The sequence below is a fragment of the Carlito syrichta genome, unplaced genomic scaffold, assembly GCF_000164805.1.
Source record: "Carlito syrichta isolate Samal-C Ts95f unplaced genomic scaffold, Tarsius_syrichta-2.0.1 Scaffold288187, whole genome shotgun sequence".
NCBI classification, from domain to species: domain Eukaryota; kingdom Metazoa; phylum Chordata; class Mammalia; order Primates; family Tarsiidae; genus Carlito; species Carlito syrichta.
This window is the reverse complement of record NW_007232283.1, coordinates 1-8321: the sequence shown is the minus strand read 5'-3', so window position 1 is coordinate 8321 and position 8321 is coordinate 1. Positions and strand designations below refer to the sequence as shown.

The 8321-nt window shown below is 40.7% G+C and overlaps 2 pseudogenes across 1 annotated transcript; one reads left to right on the top strand and one right to left on the bottom strand.

Annotated features, from left to right (window-relative positions):
* Positions 1-3857: 3857 nt before the first annotated feature.
* Positions 3858-5442, top strand: LOC103255502 (annotated as a pseudogene).
* A 1589-nt stretch (positions 5443-7031) lies between these two features.
* Positions 7032-7982, bottom strand: LOC103255504 (annotated as a pseudogene). The gene has a single exon (XR_002481687.1). The product of XR_002481687.1 is annotated as a translin-associated protein X pseudogene (transcript).
* Positions 7983-8321: the final 339 nt, after the last annotated feature.

The window sequence follows — 8321 nt, the reverse complement described above, 5'->3', positions numbered from 1 at the left end:
TCGGAGCACTCTCCTGCCCCACCTTCAAGATGGTGGTGGGCACCTCTGTTCTCTTCGGTGGGACTTTGCGTCCGGACTCCCTCCGCAGCCCCTGGGGCCAGTGCCCTGCCAGGCCCTGAAATGGTGAAGCAAAGCCAGGAGCGGCAATCTCTCTCCTGCTGCAATGATGAGGGAGAGTCTGGGGCGATAGTTTCTTCCCACCACTTTTTCGCAGAAAAACTTTTGTCCATTAAAGAAATAATAGTGACGCTCATCTTCTGTGACCTGGGACGAGCCAGGGACGGAGCAGAGTAGCCGCAGTACCAGCTGTTGTGCCAGGGGCCTGGCCACTTGCTCGCGAGCCCCCACTTAGACAGTTTCTCCCAGCATTTTCTTCCCAGGGAGGGTTTGTTGATTTAAATAAAAGAAACAGAAAATGGCGCTCTGCTTCTGTGTCCCGGGAATCACTAGGGTCCAAGTCCAGCAGCTGCGGCACCAGCCACTGCACCAGGAGAGCCCTGGCCGCTAGCTCCCTAGTCCTCACTCGGTCAGCCACTCACACGTCCACTCGCTTACCTGCTCGTACACAAAATTTTCCATACACTCACTCACTCACACCAGGACTCACTTAGTCGGACTGGCTTGGCCGCCATCTTCCCAACCTATATCTAAATTAAAATTTTAAAAAAACTAAAATAAACTTCATATTTTCTGGTTGCCTGAACATCCCCACAGAAGCTGTGAGCACCCCACCCAGGCAACCAAGTGCACCTGTGTGACAAGGTGGGATTCTGCCACAAGTTCTTCCTACCTTCCCCGGACTGGGACCTACTGACAAACACACAAGAGAAATCCCCTCACATCTTTTTCTGTGCACCCCAGCCTGAACCTCAACAGGCAGTTGCCTATGGGTCCTCCTCTCTTCTGCCTCCCAATGTTAGGGTGTGCCTGCTCCATGTGACTCACCTCTCAGCATGCAGTGACTCTGTCTCTCTGAGACCTGTGAATATAAAAACTTTTTTTTCTTCAGCATCTCCTGTTTCTTCTTGTGGGTACATCTGATTTACCATCTCATAAAGAGATGTAAAGCAAAGGGGCCCTTTATTTTTCCTTTAGGAAAAAGACTACGAGAAAGATTCGTTTCCATTAAAAGTGCCATGATGCAATCTCTGAACTTTTTTTTGAAAAGTTCAAAATTTATTCCAAAATCTTATTAGCTGGGAAAGCATCAGATTGATTATTCAGATATTTCAAATTTCACAAGATTTAGATGATTGAGACTTTGTGGTTTGTAATTCATCCACCCATTCACCCATCCATCCATCCATACGGTAGTTCAATAGGTGTTTTCCCTGGCATTGATGATAAAGAAAAAGGATTATGGTCTGATGCAGAAGTCAGCCATGTAAACAAATAATTATCACACATGAAGTAAGTTCAGTAACAGAGGGATGTGTCTCATAATTCACATGAGTAGGGCGGAGAAGGGAGTGGTACACATTGTCTGAGCTCAAAGGTGATGTTAAGCTGAGTATTACAGGATGAATGGGAGTTTCCCAGGCAGGCAAAGAAAAGATGTGCCAGGAAGGTCCTCTGAGCAGTGTTGAGTGCACAGGAAACAAAGAAAGAAAGAAAGGAAGGAAGGAAGGAAGGGGCACGTTTTGAGGACCACAAACTGAGGCACTGTGGAAGCAAGTGCTTTGAGGCAAGTGGTGTGAGGGTCTGTGAAGGTCGCAGTAAGAAACCTAGACCTAATTCTGGAGCCGATAAGGTGCCATTCGAGCTTTGAGGAGAGAGTACATAGCTTAGGATTTTGGTTTTTTTTGAAAAATCTCTCCAGTGACAATGTGGAGGATGGATTAAATAAGGAAGAGGCTGAAAGTACTGGGTTTTGCACATGTATTTCTAGTTTTCAAATGGTGGCCAGGTGCAGTGGCTCACACCTGCAATCTCAGCAATTTAGGAAGCTGAGGCGGGTAGATTGCTTGAGCACAGGGGTTTGAGAACAGCCTGAGCAACATGATGAGACCTTGTCTCTACAAAAAATAAAAAAATTACCTGGGCATGGTGGTATGAGCCTGCAGTCCCAGTTATTAGGGAGGCTGAGGCAGAGGGATCACCTAAGCCCAGCAGGTCAAGGCTGCAGTGGTCATGGTCGTGCCGCCGCAATCCAGTCTGAGTGACAGAGTGAGACTTCAACTCAAAAAAAAAAAAAAGAAGGAAAGTAAGAAAAGAATAAATAAAAATAAATAAACTCATACAAGATGTGGCCTTTTTTGACTGGTTTCTTTCATGTAACATGATGTTTTCAAGTCTCATTCATGTTACAGCATGTATTATTTTCAAATAATGTGCCACGGCAAAAATATGAGAGGGAAACCAAAAAGTTCCTGGAATTGATGTATTTAAAAACTGTGTCTTTATTCTTACATGTTTAAACTTCAGTCACCTTCAAAACACTCACCGTTTGATGCAGTGTACCTATCAAGACGCCTTTTCTCACAACTCACAACAGTTTTTGAACTTGTCAATTTTGATGTCTTTTAGTGCTCTGTTGTTTTCTGTTTCGCCTCTTCCACATCGGCAAAACGTTTCCCTCCGAGGACTTTTTTCATCCGGGAAACAACCACAGAAAAATCGCTCTAGGTGAGATCAGGTGAATAAGGAGAGTGGGGCACAGGGACCATGCCCTCTGGGGTCAGAAGCTGCCGAGCACTAAGCTTGGTGTAGGCAGGTGTGTCGTCCTGGTGGAAGAACCAGTTACCTGTTGCCACAACGCAAGACATTTCTTCCACAAATCGTGGCACAACCTTCTCAAAACTTCCAGGTAAAAACGTTGGTGAACTGTCTGATCTGGAGAAACAAACTCTGAATGAACTACAAGGGGTCTGCCCTCCAAAAGACAATTCCAGGGGGGGGGTCACCTCTCATGTACCATCCTTGTTTAACCCTTTATCCCTTGATGGACGTATAATTTGGGTGATTTCTACTTTTTGGCTAATATGAAAAATGATGCTGTGAACATTCATTTACAAGTTTTGTGTGGACATATATTTTCATTTTTGTCATCTAAACGCCTAGGAGTGCAACTGCTGGGTCATATTGTAATTTTATGTTTGTTATTTTGAGGAATTGCCAAACTGTTTTCCTAAGCAGCTGCACCATTTTAACAATCCTACCAGCAATGTATGAGAATTTCAATTTCTTCACATTCTTACCAACACATTTTACTACTTGTCTTTTTTATTATAGCCATCCTAGTTGGGGTGAAGTGTTATTTCATTGTAACTTTGATTTGCATTTTCCTAATGGCTAAATACATTGAGTATTTTTTAGTGGGCTTATTGGCTATTTAGATCCTTTGTCATTTAAAAAATTGGTTTTTTTAAATTGAGTTGTAAGAATTCCTTGTATATTCTACATAAACATCCCTTATCAAATATATGATTTGCAAATGTTTTCTCCCTCTTGTAGGCTGTCTTCTCTTTTTCTTGATGTTGTCCTTTGAAGCTTGAACATTTTCAGTTTTAATGAAATCCAATAAATTTCTTTTGCTGTTGTTTGTGATTTTGGTGTCATATTTTAGAAAGGTTTGTCTAACCCCAGGACATGATGATTTACTCTCCTTTTTTTCCTAAGAGTTTTATAGTTTTAGCTCTTATATTTAAATCTATGATACATTTGGAGTTAAGTTTTTTTACACATATGTGTAAGGAAGGGATCTATCCTCACTTTTCACATGTGTATATCTAGTTACCCCAGCACAATTCACTGAAAAGAAGACTTTTCCTAGTCTTGTAGGAAGAGCTGAAGCAGATACTTTTGGCTTGGTGCAGCCTGCTGCCATCCATGGAGGAATACGCCATTGAGACACCATCATGCCTGGGCACTTACAGGAAGGCTTCAGCTGTGTGGTCTCCAATTGATTTGACCAATTATTTGATGATGAATTGGACCACTTTGAGCTGCTGAAGGCAGCAGAGAACAAGAAAAAAGAAGCCAGTGGGTACAGCGTTGGGCGTCCTGGGACCAAGAGCACAGCTCAGGCCACGACCCAGGCCAACTCCAATGCAGCTGGCAAACAGCTGCTTCAAGAGTCCCAGAAAGACCACAAGAACCCACTGACCCCCAGTGTCGGTGTGGTTGACAAGAAAGAGGAGACAGCTGTCCGTGGCACTTAAGAAAGAAGTGTGAAGGACAATAAATGATTCATGTCCAGAAAATGGAGTAAGGTTTGCTGATGTGACAAAAAAGACAAAACAAAGGGAGGCATGGGAATAGTCACATCTTGGGGAAATGAAACTTACTTAGAAATAAGAAAGTTGAAGTCCTCCAGTCAAATAGCAGCAAGTACTTATTTTAACCTTAATTTGGACCAAAAACTCTTAGGTGACGTCTGGGAAAAATTGTGACCTCATAGTCCTTAGTCAGTAAGGAACTGGGGGAGGGACCTGCACACGAGGGAATCAATTGCTTGTTGCAACTGCTCTGGGCGTGCCTGCCCGCCAGACACATGGTCTTGCAAGACTGCCACTGAAGTCTCACTTCTGCTGCACTCCATGTCTCCGCGTCCATCCTCTGACTTTGGACGGGTGAGTCTGTTTCTCGTAGAAGGAATAAGATGAGCTGGAAGAAAACCTGATCAACAACTTCAGAGTGAAGGGAAAACAACTGACAGAAGACCAAAAAGGAGACACCTTGTGAACAAAGGGTTGATAAGCCACTTGAAGACAAGGGCGAAGGAGGCAGGATTTAAGTTGGTGACCAATTCTTGGCTGACCTCTGCGAGGCCATGGTGGTCTTGGAAGAGGTCGAGGAGGCCCTGGACGCGGAATGGGCTGAGGAGATGGATTGGATTCTCACGGCAACTGTGAATTTGGTAGGCATAGTGGAAGTGATAGATCTTCTTTTTCATATTACAGTGCCCTGAAGCCTGAAGATGAACAAGGAGGTAGAAGATTTCTCAACTGGGGAACTGTCAAAGATGAAGTAACTGACTTGGATCAATCAAATGTTACTGGGGAAACACCTGCAGGAGAAGAACATCCAGGGGCAGACACTGAAAATAAGGAGAATAAAGCTGAAGAGGTTAAAGGAAGAGGGTCCAAAAGAGATGACTTTGGATGAATGGAAGGCTGTTCAAAACAAGGACTTTAGTATCTGGAAACAAAATGAAGGTGCTGATGGGGAATGGAAGAAGGGGTTTGTTCCTCACAAGTCAAAGAGTAAAGAGGCTCAGGTTAAAGATTCGGTTATGGACTGTCATTTCCGGAAGCCAGCAAATGATATAATGTCTCCACTGGAGATCAATTTGAAGACCTTGACCACCCAGAACATGGTGGCAGGGGAGGACAAGGTGGACGTGGATGTGGTGGACATCCAAACCATGGGAGCAGGACTGACAAGTCAAGTGCTTCTGCTCCTGATGTGGATGAGCTGGAGGCGTTCCCATCTCTGGCTTAACTGAATGCCATAGACAACCCTGGTTCCTCTGTGGACCCTCTTGTTCAAAGCTTTTGCATGATTAAGGATTCCAAACAACTAAGAAATTTTTTTTTAAAAGATTGTCATTCATACCATTCACACCTACAGACTGAGTTTTATCTGTTTTGAAAATAAACTTCACTCACTACACAGAAGGTACCTAGTTTTGTATTTTGAAATGTATTTGAAATATAGAGGGATATTTTAATCATTTTCAGAGATTATGCATTCTTCATGAATATCTTTGTATTGTTGCTTGCAAATATGCATCTCCAAACTTGAAGAAATATAAGTGTGAACAGTGTGTACCAATTTAAAGCTTTCACTTCATTTGTGTTTTTTAATTAAGAACTTACATGTTCCCCAACTACAAACTGGTTTTAAATATTGGACATATCAGTTTTAATATCTGTTTTGTATTTTCGCACATGGTCAATGAGGACATGTAAACTTTGGTTTGTCAAATTTTATGCTGTGTGGAATACTAAATATTTTATGTACTTAAAAAAATAATACTTTTTCCATTGAATAGTCTTGATGCTCTTGTCAAAAATCAACTGAGCATAAACGTGAGAGTTTATATCTACTTTAAGTTCTATTCCTTCTATAATTCTATCCTGACCCAGCAGCACACATTCTTGGTTACTGCAGTTGCATAGTATGTTTGAAATTGGGAAGTGTATGAGTCAAAGTTGATTCTTTTTTAGGCATGTCTATGTTTTATTTTCTTCTAGGTGATCTTTTTTTTGGAATATTACATTTTCAAAGAATCAGCCCTTACAAACAGAGCTAATCTTTAAAAAATAAAATCCAGTACCTAGATTCTCAAAATTCACAAAACCATTTAGAAATGTCTGCTTGTTAGCCAATAGTGTCACGCTCAAGTCAGTTTCATCTCATAAGTAATAATCTAGAATTTCAGTAGGTAAATTCTGATTTTAAATATTACTAGAGACCACCATTGTTATCCTCAACTGTGTTGACAATTGTCTTATTGCTGAATTGTACATGATGCATTTTCTTTGGCAACTTTTATGTAATTTTTCAATTAACACCATAGGATAGCTATAAAGGTTTGGATTAATTTAGTATTTCAAAACTTCATTATAATTATATAAATGTAATTTGTAATAGACATTAGAATGGGGAAGCCTCCAAACATGCCTAATATAATAACAACAAAAAAGTTGCTAAATAATCACTACTAAAAGTTTTTCAATTGTATGTGCCAGTATTTCAACTTAACCAGTGAAAATATTATAATGTTAGCTCCAATTCTCTATCCAACCTTCTGTGATAAAGGACAAAAAAATGAAGAAAGTAAAATGTGAATATGTCAATTTTTCTAGAACGCTGTTTCATATAAATTTATAACAGCCTAAAATTAGCCAAATTAAGAATATAAATTTTCACTATAATACCTCATGAGCTTGTACTTAGATTAAAGTATATTGGTAGCTATTTAATTTTTAACTCTTCTTCCATGCAATAAGTCTATTTGGAAGGCTTGGCACAATATTAACAAGCAATTTAAACTAAAAAAGAAGTTTAACTAAAAAGCCTTTTCTATATACAATAAATCGCCAACTTAAATTACAAATGGCTTCCACTAAAAATTACCATTCCAAAATTCATACAAAGTAAATTAAAATAGGCATGGCGGAAAGTGCACTCTAAAACATGTTCACATTGCAAAGATAAATGAAGAAGGTTAACCAGCAAAAATGCAAACAGGCATATATGCAAACATTTGTACACAAACTTTCATGACTAAGATATAAGAAATGATTCGTTTGGATAATTTTATGTACAGCTTGTATACAATTTAAAACAAGTACAACTAAAAATGTTTCTATGTAAAAGCCACAATAAAGTCAAACGAAATACTAGATAACAGTCTTAAAAATTGGTCTTTCTTAGGAGTTCTCAAGAGAATAACAACAGTAATGTGATTCTAAGAAATGCCTTCTTCTTGATCAATCATCTCTGTTTTAACTGAAAATACATCTGCTAGCATATGTCTTGGAATTTCTGAACCTCTGACTTTCAAGGCATAAAAAGCATTCTCCACTTTGGCCAGACTTTGTTTCAAGGTATACAACTTCTTAGAAACCTCGTACGGTCCAGTGTTGCCAATGAATGAAAACCCATCATAAACCTGACATGAAAACTGGCTCACTTCAAAGGGGGTGTTGATATCCCCATTCCCCACACTGTTAATACACATACGCATCAACTCTCCAGTTAAATCAGCCACTCCCAGAAGATAATCAACAGGTGTGACTTTCAGTCTCCAAGTACCAAATTGCTTATCCTGTGCATCAGAGGAGGGGGTCTTATTTTCTTTCCCACTGTCTTCTGTTGTAAATATCAACTGCTTATTAATTTCATCCATGCTGATTATTGATCGTGTTTTGATGAAGTGTTGAAGAGACAGCTTCCACATATTCCTGCAGTCCTGTAGTAATTGAAAGGCACGGGAAACAGCCAGAAGGATGTCTCCTGAGACGGCGCCAACACTAGGGAACCTAACAAAGACAACAAAGGCCATAAATTCCTGCTTCTCCCGTGCGCGCGCGAAACTTAAACTCATGTACAAACATTATCTCCCTATAGGAATACTACCTCATAGCTCCCTCCAATAAAGACCCTAAGATGGCTCTGGCTGGCACGGACAGGCTCAGAGAGCACAGGCCGCCCCCTCCCAAAACCGATAAATACAGACCTCTCTCTTGCCCTCTCTCTCTCACTCCCTTTTCCCACCAGGCGGTTACAGACCTCCTTCCCTCTCCCTGTAGCCGCTGCTCTAATAAATCTCTTGGCCTCAAAGGGTACCGAGTCTCACTGGCACCATCGTC